Source organism: Nelumbo lutea, chromosome 1 (assembly GCF_056320005.1).
Source record: "Nelumbo lutea isolate HS-2025 chromosome 1, American lotus-T2T, whole genome shotgun sequence".
In the NCBI taxonomy this organism is placed as follows: domain Eukaryota; kingdom Viridiplantae; phylum Streptophyta; class Magnoliopsida; order Proteales; family Nelumbonaceae; genus Nelumbo; species Nelumbo lutea.
Window position 1 is genome coordinate 78372090 of NC_142684.1, and position 9885 is coordinate 78381974.

The 9885-nt window shown below is 43.5% G+C and overlaps 1 pseudogene; it reads left to right on the plus strand.

Moving 5' to 3' along the window:
* Positions 1-504: 504 nt before the first annotated feature.
* LOC148875544 (antimicrobial ginkbilobin-2-like protein) lies at positions 505-1988 on the plus strand (annotated as a pseudogene).
* The last annotated feature ends 7897 nt before the right edge of the window (positions 1989-9885 follow it).

Below are 9885 nucleotides of genomic sequence, written 5' to 3' on the forward strand. Positions count from 1 at the left end.
TAGGATTCATTTGATGTGAAAGCAATGGACTCTATTTCTGTGGCACAAACTTTAAATTACCTTTATAGAGTGTATCATATTTGACTATTAAACAAGTTTCATTTTCTACAATAAACAAGTTGAGTGCTTTTCAAGCCCAAAATAGACCATTGTACGCATCTTGTGGACTTAATAATACTAAAAAATATCTTATTTAAATATTATGGCTTGAAAGACGGCATATTCCAGAGTTTCAGTTCCACCCTTCCCGTGAATTCTGATGATAATTTTCATTGGCTTGAAAGTTGAAAGGGTACAATACTCTTTTTTCCTTTTCTCTTTTATAAAATTCACGTTTGGCCATGTTCTCGTAGAAAGGTCAGAGTGTCAAATTCTCCAAGACCTCGGCACTGGGATGACAGCTGAGGTGGAATTTGAATATATATGCTGAATGAGTATTTTTTTTTCTTTTTTTTTTTTGGCTGGGTTATAAGGGGAGTCAGTGGTCATCCTCTTCACAGAGGAATGCACAACTTTACTTTGCCTCTGAAACCAGGAAGAATTGAAGCAATGCATACTAGAGAGCTGTTGTTCTTTCTTTCTTTCATGCATGCAACCTTTGGGTTCATATCTGCACAAACTCTTGTTCACCGGTGTGATGGAGGTAATTACACAGCTAATAGCACTTATGAACCAAACCTCCAAATCGTCCTTTCTTCTCTATCTTCTAATTCCACACGTGAGAATGGGTTCTACAATGGCACCGCCGGTCAGGGTCCAGATAAAGTCTACGGACTATTTCTATGTAGAGGTGACATCGCAGCTCAAGACTGTCAGAATTGCATCAACAAAGCAGGTGAGGAGATCATCAAACGTTTCTCCAAGAAGAAAGAGGCGATTTTCTGGGTTGATGAGTGTATGCTTCGGTATTCAAACCGATCCATTTTCTCAACTCTTGAGGAAGCACAAGGCAAGCTCTAATTAGCTCTGCCAATGCTTCTGATCCAGTTCAGCACGGTCAGAAGGTACAAGATCTCCTGTACAGCCTTGTGAGTCAAGCTGCCTTTCGCTCATCCACCGCCATGTTTGCCACAGGGGAAACAAGCTTCCAAAGCTTTGGGAAGATATACGGGCTAGTTCAATGCACTCCTGATATATCTCAGGATGATTGCAATAGATGCCTAACAGAGGCTGTCGGTTCTCTCACCCACTGTTGCAATAACAGAATAGGTGCCAGAATTCTCAAACCCAGTTGTAGTATTAGGCATGAGTCCTACAGATTTTATGACTCCAAGGCTTCTACACCACCTCCGTCGACTCTTGTATCTCCTCTGTTTACACCACTCACGAACACAACAATTACAGAGGGTAATCGTAGGATTTTCAGGATATATTCTTTTTTTTCTTTTTACCCAAACATTCCCCCGATCAACTTTGTCTGAAATTCTCTGGCCGGTAGATGTAGGAAAGGGAAGAAATTCACCTGGCATTATCATTGCTATTGTGATTTCGACAGTTATTGGAGCAACAATTCTTTCTATCCTATACTTCTTCTGCTTACGGAGTAGGAAGCCCAAAGAACACATGGACATAGATGGTAAATAACTGCCTTTCAAGCCTACATGCACTACTGCTTAATTTGAAGCTTCAAAATCGATCAAATGCCGAGTATAGCCCTTAATTTCTTTTGAGTTGGATCCATTATCTGCACTCTGTGGTTTCAGTTTTACCCAAATAAATCAAGATGTACTAACTCATTTAGTCCATATTTATTGTGAAGATGTTGATAAGATCAACAGTGTGGAATCTCTGCAATTCAACTTCGCTACAATAATAGCTGCAACAAACAACTTCTCTAATGATAATAAGCTTGGACAAGGTGGCTTCGGTGAGGTTTATAAGGTACTACTAGAACTAAAGTTTTTAATCCCAAAATTGCCCTCAAGGGAAAGGAAAAACTGGTAGAAGACGTCAAACTGGAGCGACCAGCAGACTACACCGAGGAGTGAGCTACCCAAATGGAAGAGACAACCCACATACCGATTTCTAAGACTGAAGACTCTCCAGATCAATGCATTGATAAGCGAACCACTCCGAATACAGCTAGTAAGTTTCTTACTTAATAATTTAGATATTTTCGCCTGATCCGTGATAGAAATGCCCAGAATTGACCCTAGTATAATAACTCATAAACTTAATGTAAACCCTCTAGTCAAGCCAATTAGACAAATAAAACGCAACCTCACACCGGAAAAGTGGAGGGTAGTCGATGAGGAGGTCAAAAAGTTCCTCGCCACAGACTTCGTCAGGGAGGTCCATTACTTATGTAGGGTTGCCAACCCCGTGCTTGTGGAGAAAGCCAATGGCAAGTGGTGTATGTGCGTCGACTACACTAACCTGAAAAGAGCCCTGCCTAAAGGATTGCTTCCCCCTGCCCAAAATTGACCACCTGGTAGACGTAACCTCAAGGCATGAGTTGTTGAGTTTCATGGATGCCTAATCTGGCTATAATCAAATTATGATGGACATGGCTAACCAAGACAAAATTGCTTTTGTAACTAAACTCAGGCTATACTGCTATAAAGTTATGCCCTTTGGTTTGACAAATGCTGAAGCAACTTTCCAGCGACTTGTAAAAAAGATTTTTGAACCTTTTATTGGCAATAAAGTGGAATGTTATGTTGATGACATGGTCATGAAGACCCAATTTTCTAGATCTTTAATTGATGATTTAGATGCTGTTTTTCAAATTTTAAGGAAATACAACATGAGGTTAAACACAAATAAGTGTGTCTTCGGGATCACATCGGGCAAGTTCCTTGGTTACATAGTAAACCAACGTGGCATCAAAGCAAGCCTGGACAAAATCAAGGCCATCTTAGAAATGCAACCACCCCAAAAAATCAAGGAGGTACAACGGCTAACTGGCTGGATAACTACCTTAAACCGATTTATGTCTAAATCGGCAAGTCGTTGCCTTCCCTTTTCTAAAGCAATTAAAAAGAATGAAACATTTAAATGGACTGAAGAGTGACAACTCGTGTTTGATGAGCTGAAAAGGTACCTAAGTACCGCCCCAGTTTTAACCCGACTTGAGGAAGGAGATGTGTTGAAGTTGTTCCTCTTTACGAGTGACGAGGTGGTCAGCTTGGTACTAATCAAAGAGGTAGATCGGGTTCAACGCCCCATCTACTATGTAAGTAAAGTGTTGCATGATGAAGAAACCAGATACCCTGATATCGAGAAGTTGGCGTACGCACTAGTGGTAGCAGCTTCGAAACTACGCCCATACCTCCAAGCCCATACCATCGTCGTCCTTACTGATAGGCATCTGAGGCACGTCCTACTTAAGCCCAAGGTGTTAGGAAGATTGACGAAGTGGTCCATCAATCTTAGTGAGTACGATATCCGGTTCAAGCCATGGCTAGCAATCAAAGCCCAAGTCTTGGTGGACTTCGTAGCAAAATGCATGTTCAGCACACCGGCCTCTGAACTGACTAAGCCTATTAACACGATGGAGGTGTCGACCAGTGCGGCACCGATCTCGGTTAGATCAATACCGACCTGGGATGAGGAGCCTTGGATCCTCCATGTTGACGACTTGTCCAACCAACGAAGAAGTGGTGCAGGATTGATACTATACGACCCAAGCAAGGTGAAGCTAGAGTACGCTCTCTGGTTCAAATTCAAGGCGTCAAACAACAAGGTGGAGTATGAAGCACTAACTGTCGGGTTGAGCTTAGCAAAGGAAATGAGAGCAAAACACCCCATTGTCTATAGCGATTCTCAATTGGTGGTTAACCAAGTCAATGATGACTATGAAGCATGCAACTTGACTATGATAGCCTACTTGACGAAAGTCAGAGAGATCCCACTAGGCTTTAATTCTTGTTTCATCAAGAAAATTTCGAGGTCCAAGAACACTGAGGTCGATGCCTTAACACGACTAGCAAGCACGAGTGACAACACTGTGAATTGTGTACATAGAGGACCTGTCTTGGCCCAGCATTCTCGGGGGGGCAGAAGAGGTCGCTCCCGTGTTGCAGGCAAAACCGAGCTGGATTGATCTGCTCGTTGATTATCTGCTCCTTGGGACCCTACTGTAGAATGCAATGCAGTTTAGAGGGTAGAGTGTCAATCATCCTGGTATGTTCTCATAGTTGGATGATTGTACAAATCCTTTATGCTCCCCTACCTATGTTGCCTGCGACCCTTAGAAGCTGAGCTCGTACTTCGCAATATCATGAAGGTTTATATAGAGGACACTTGGGGGCAGGGCCCTTGCCCAAAAGACATTAAGGTAGGGCTACTATTGGCCCACAATGAAGGCAGACACACTCGAGCTTGTTAAGAAATGTGACAAATGTCAAAGGCACGCAAACATCCCCCACCAACCTGCTACTGATTTGAAGTATCTTACTAGCCCATGGCTCTTCGTGCAATGGGGAATCGACATCCTCGGTTCTTTTTCGCTAACAACTGGGCAAAGGAAGTTCTTGGTCGTGGCAGTGGACTACTTCACGAAGTGGGTGGAAGCCGAACCATTGCTAATCATTACAACCCGGAATGTGTAGAATTTTTTCTAGAAAAGCATTGTGTGTCATTTCGGACTGCCCAAAGTCTTAATTTCAGATAATGGAAAGCAATTTGAAGACATCAAATTCTAGGACCGGTGCGCCGAGTTGGGGATTCAGCAAAACTTCACTTTGGTAGCACATCCACAAGTAAACGGATAGGCCGAAGTGACAAATAGGGCTATCCTCCGCAGACTGAAAGCTCACCTTGCGCGAGCTAAAGGGTTGTGGGTGGACAAGCTGCCCAGTTTCCTTTGGGCCTACCAAACTACTATCAAGACCACAACCGGCGAAATGCCCTTCAACCTCACATACAGGATGAAAGCAGTGATCTCGACAGAAATTGAAGTACCAACGTTGCAGCTTGAAGCCTACAACGAAGAGACAAATGATGACGAGCTCAGAATTAACTTGGACCTTGTCGAAGAGGTACGTGATTTGGCCCACATTCGAACTGCAGCTTACCAGCAGCAAGTAGCTTGGTATTATAACGCACGAGTTATGAAGCGACTATTCAGAGTTGGCAACCTGGTCCTTCGTAAGGTCATGGTACCTGAGCCCGGTGTGGGTAAGCTAGGCCCGAATTAGGAAGGCCCTTACCGGGTGAGACAGGTGTTCAGAGAAGGAACCTATGAGCTCGAAACCATGGAAGGGAAGCAGGTACCTCAAGATTGGAATATCGACAACCTAAGGAGACACTACCTATAAACCTTAGTACAAGGAACAAACGACTAAGTCCATAAGACAACCGAACTAATCCTATGGACGATGAACTGGAGAGAGGACCTTGAGTCACTCCTAGAAGCCTAAGGGCTATGGTGCCGAGCTAACAAGGGACCTCGGCATGATTTAAGACCCAATCACCTCTTCGGCAAAGGCAACTTAAGATTTGGTCACCTCTTCAACACGGGCTCATTAAAACCCAGTCGCTTTGACATGGGTAAGGAAAAGTAGCCCAAGTGCAGACAGGTCAGGCATGTACACCCTACGGTGTCTGCTCACCCCAACCTACAATAACGATTATTCCTATTTGAGTTCAAGAGTAATCTCGAGTTCGGGAATAATCTATACTTAGAAAAATTTCGCTCCTATATGGTTTAGCTCGTGAGCTCGGGAGTAATCAACATGCAGACAAATTTTGCACACAAAGTTTTGCAAAATGTTTGTATTCCATTGATATAGTGCTTCAAGTACATAAAAAAAAAAAAAGAGGAAATAAAAGAAAAAAAGAGAGAAAAAGATTACAACTATTTAGCCGAGATCGGAGGCTTGGGACATCAAATATTTACAAAGGGGGTCCAAGAAAAGAGGCATCAGTCACTTCGGGGCTCTTCATCCCCAGCAGAGGCATCGGTGGACGGATCTGTCTCCATGTAGTCCTCGGCGGCATCAGCTCCCTCCCCTCCCATTATCTCATCGTCAAGAGGGTCGTCATCGCTCTCCTCCTCGGAGCCTGGGTCCTTCGCGACTTTGATGGCCATCTCCTTGGTGATCTTATACATTGTGATGGCACTGAGGTCAAAGTGGGGAAATTCACGTTGGGTTAACCACCTGCTAAGCTTAAATCCCTTGCGGTAGTCTGCTGTCCCAACCTCGACCATCTTCTCACAGTACTCTATCGAAGACTTATATTTATCGATGGCCTTGGCCTTGGCGTTCTCCATAGCCTGGAGCAGAATTTCAGTCTGCTCCTTCATAAGTGCCTCGAGGTTCTCGTTCTCTCTCTTCAGGGCCACCTCGCACTCCTCAAGCTGCTTCTTCTCTACTTTGAACTCCTTCTCTAATATCAGTAGAGTCAATAGCTCCTTCTTGGCCCGCACATCATTTTTCAATAGACTGATCTCGCTATGAGCTAAGTTGAGCTCGGAGTGGGTAGTTCGAGAGGACTCCTGGCTTCGAGAGCTCGCTTTAAGTTCACCTCAGACTGATAGGCCAAGGCGTGGATCGAGGAGTTCACCTGCCAAAACAAGAAAAACAAGTATAAGTATGAAAAAAAAATCTAAGTACAAAGCAACCTGAAGGCTAAATACGTACCACCACACAATGTGTGGCCACTGAGGCCCCGATCTGGGCAACCGGCAAGTCAGCCCAGCGAGTGAACTCCTCGGCGAATACTGCGTCCTTGCTCTTGAGAAGGCCAAACTTCGGAGTCAAAATGCTCCAGACTGAAGTATCGCTACCCAAAGAAGTGGCAATTGTTGGTACGGGCTGGGGCTTAAGGCGTGGTCTCCTCGAGCACACGAGGGTGGAGTGGCATTGCCTGGGTCCAACTCAACCAAGTCGATTATGGGAGGCTATTCGGCGATGGGTGGGTGTTTAGGGGCAGAGGCGACGACGTCAAAGGTGGTGGTCTCAATGTGGAGGCCAGCCTTCATGGAGGCCCTCTTCTTCTTCTTCACCTTTTGCATGCTCCTGAAGAGCTCACTGATGGGGACGTCACCGATGGCAACTGCAACAAGTGATGAACTAAGTCAGATACAACACCGAAGTAAACAAACAAGAAAAAGGTACAATAGTTAGCGACCTACCAGGAGGGCTTAGACCAGCTTGCACAAGCTTCTCCTCTATCATTAAGTTTTCAAACTTCAGGCCGAGCTTCACCCAAGATTGGACCTCCTCCCTTGTCTTTGGGTCCAGTCTGACATCGGGATCCTGGATGGCTTCCCTCCAATGAGTCGGGAAAGGCCACCCCTCGGTGTTACAAACCACGAAGTAGCGTCTCTTACAGGCCAAGACCTTGTTAGGGAGCTCGTGCAACAGCTTGTACCCGAGGTGAGGAGACATATAGTAACGTTGCTTGTGCTCGAGTAGAACACAAGATGAGTTCTTTTTTATGGAAAGGATTAAAGAGAAGATGTTGAGGTCTAAAGGTCAGTTGTAATCATGGAAAAGGGCAATGGTACCTACAATGTTACGGATGTAGTTGGTTTATGGCAATGTCAAAGAATTTAATGGGTTCGATTATGAAAGGATGGAGTGGAAGACGCAGCCCAGGTAGGAGCTGCTTCTCGAATACGACAATCTCGTCATGACCGTGATCCCAAGGAAAGTTGCCTAAGGAAATACTGTATACAAAGTCATTGGGAAGTCTGTATCGAACTACTAAAGATAGGAGTCTGTCCACTATCATTGTAGACAGACCAAAACTGTCCGACAGGTGACCCTACTGTGAAGTGGAGGCTGATTTGTCAAAGGCTTCTCACTCTCGCCGAGGTGAGTTTGCCTCAGACAGATCGAAGCCCACATCTTGTGCCAATGTACCCACCTCGGGAGGATGAGTTTCCATGGTCTGTGCTGAGGTCCCCATCTCAGCCTCAACGGACTCACCACTCTCATCTAGAAGGCTATCTAAGCTAAGGCTAGACATGCTAATAGAAAGGACAATGGAGTCGAAAGCAAAGGGAGACAAATTCACCAAAAGAAGACCGAAAAAAGCAAGACAACCTCGGACCCAAGAATAGCTAACACCGAACTGGGATACTTGAACATGACCTCAAGGGCTTTGGATTCGCAGTTTTGTGGCAAAGAACATGGGCCCTTCGGCCCCTATTTATAAGTACTATATCCGAGAACCAACGGTCGAAATCTATGTGATCCAATGACTCCTAGGAAAACTGGTTGCATGCTTTCCGAGGTTGAAATCAGTTTAGAGCTTATTTTGACATCCACGAAGATTATAATCGGCTTGACGTCCATGCGAACCTGATACGCGATCTGGGTCACTTCCTAGTTGATTCAAACGGTCAAACAAGTTTAACCAACAGTTCGTCTTCCATATCACCTAGACTTTCGGCCAAATCCACCAGGGCTTTTCCAACTCTGAGGTTGAAATCAGTTTAGAAGCCGTAGGACAGTTTCATTCCAATGAATCTTTCAAAGTACAGGTAAAAGAAATGAAGGAAAAACGGACCAAGTATTGACCTTGAAGTATTACCCGTACAATGAATGAAGGAGATGCAATAATGATCAAAGTGATGCAACAGGTTCCTTCAATCAGCCAAAACATGATGTAGCCTCGGACCTAAAGATTGGTCCAACGGGAGATTAATAATCTGTTGTGCATCTCCCTCTAACCAAATTGATTTGATTCCATCATCTAGCCTTAGGGCCTTCCTAACTGCCCTAGCTTCGAGAACTTTTGGGTGGTTAGGAGGAACATTAATAGCCCGGCCCAAATTAAGAGAAAAAAAAAAAGCCTTAGTACATAAACTTCAACGAAGTTCAAGACGTCTAGATCTATCTTTTTGTATTAGACGTCTAGTCCTTAGTCCTATATGAAGCACAATGACTCAATGAGCAAAGCCATCCACACGGGTTGGGCTAACCCGTCTTTAAATACGGTATCCACAACACGTCTTGAAGCCGGATTTGACGAACGAACTCCTATGGCGGAGCCTCTGTCTTCACCCCCTAAATTCTGAAAACTTAGTTTTGACTGGTGTCCCTGTTTTCATCTCAAATCCCAAAGTCCTACTAACACATTTCAGTCAGGCCCCTAAAAGAAGAAATAGAATATAATCAAGAAGAAGAAATATAAGCATCTTCTCCTTGACCGTTTATTATATAGAATACAATATCACTGCAAAATCTTCCAACATTAAGCAAATAAGAATCAAGGTCATCAACGACCCTTAAAGTTCAACCCAGGTAAGGGAAAAAAAGAAAAAGCATTGACTATCATAATCTTGTATGACTATTCTCAGAGTCAGGTGATCATTTTTAAGCCTGACGCATGGTTGATGATGGTGATTCATGAGAGACATTTTTAGCATTTCTCTTAAATATTTATCATAACTTTTTCGAAATATCTACCGAATTTTAGTGAGTTTTTTTATTTTCCAAAACACACCCGTAAAGAGTATTGTTAGTATACTTTGACAGAAGTTGTTAATGTTAATATAAATGTAATTTCTATGATCAAACTGCCCTTAAATGATAAATCAGCTTTATTAAATATATTTTATGATTAAAATGCCCTTAAGCATCCAACTGCTTGTATATAAGATTTCTACTTGTTGAGAGGCCTTTTGCCCCTCATTATGCTGATTGAAAGAATCCCAAGAAACTGAAAAATGGGTTTTGGGTTGAATAATAAAAGGGTATTTCTGAAATATTGAAAAAAGGGTAAAATGGTGATCTTCTAACGTTTAACGTGAAGTTCCCTGACGTTTTGATTTTTGAAAAGTAATGGCGAGTTTAAGCAATAGAGTTGGTCTTGGTCATAAGTCATAACCAGGCACTGGTGCTGGTCCTGGTCAAGCGAAATTACAGTCAAAGTATGGAAATTCAAACACCGCATCTCCCATTAAACGTTATAAGGAAGCTACTCTTA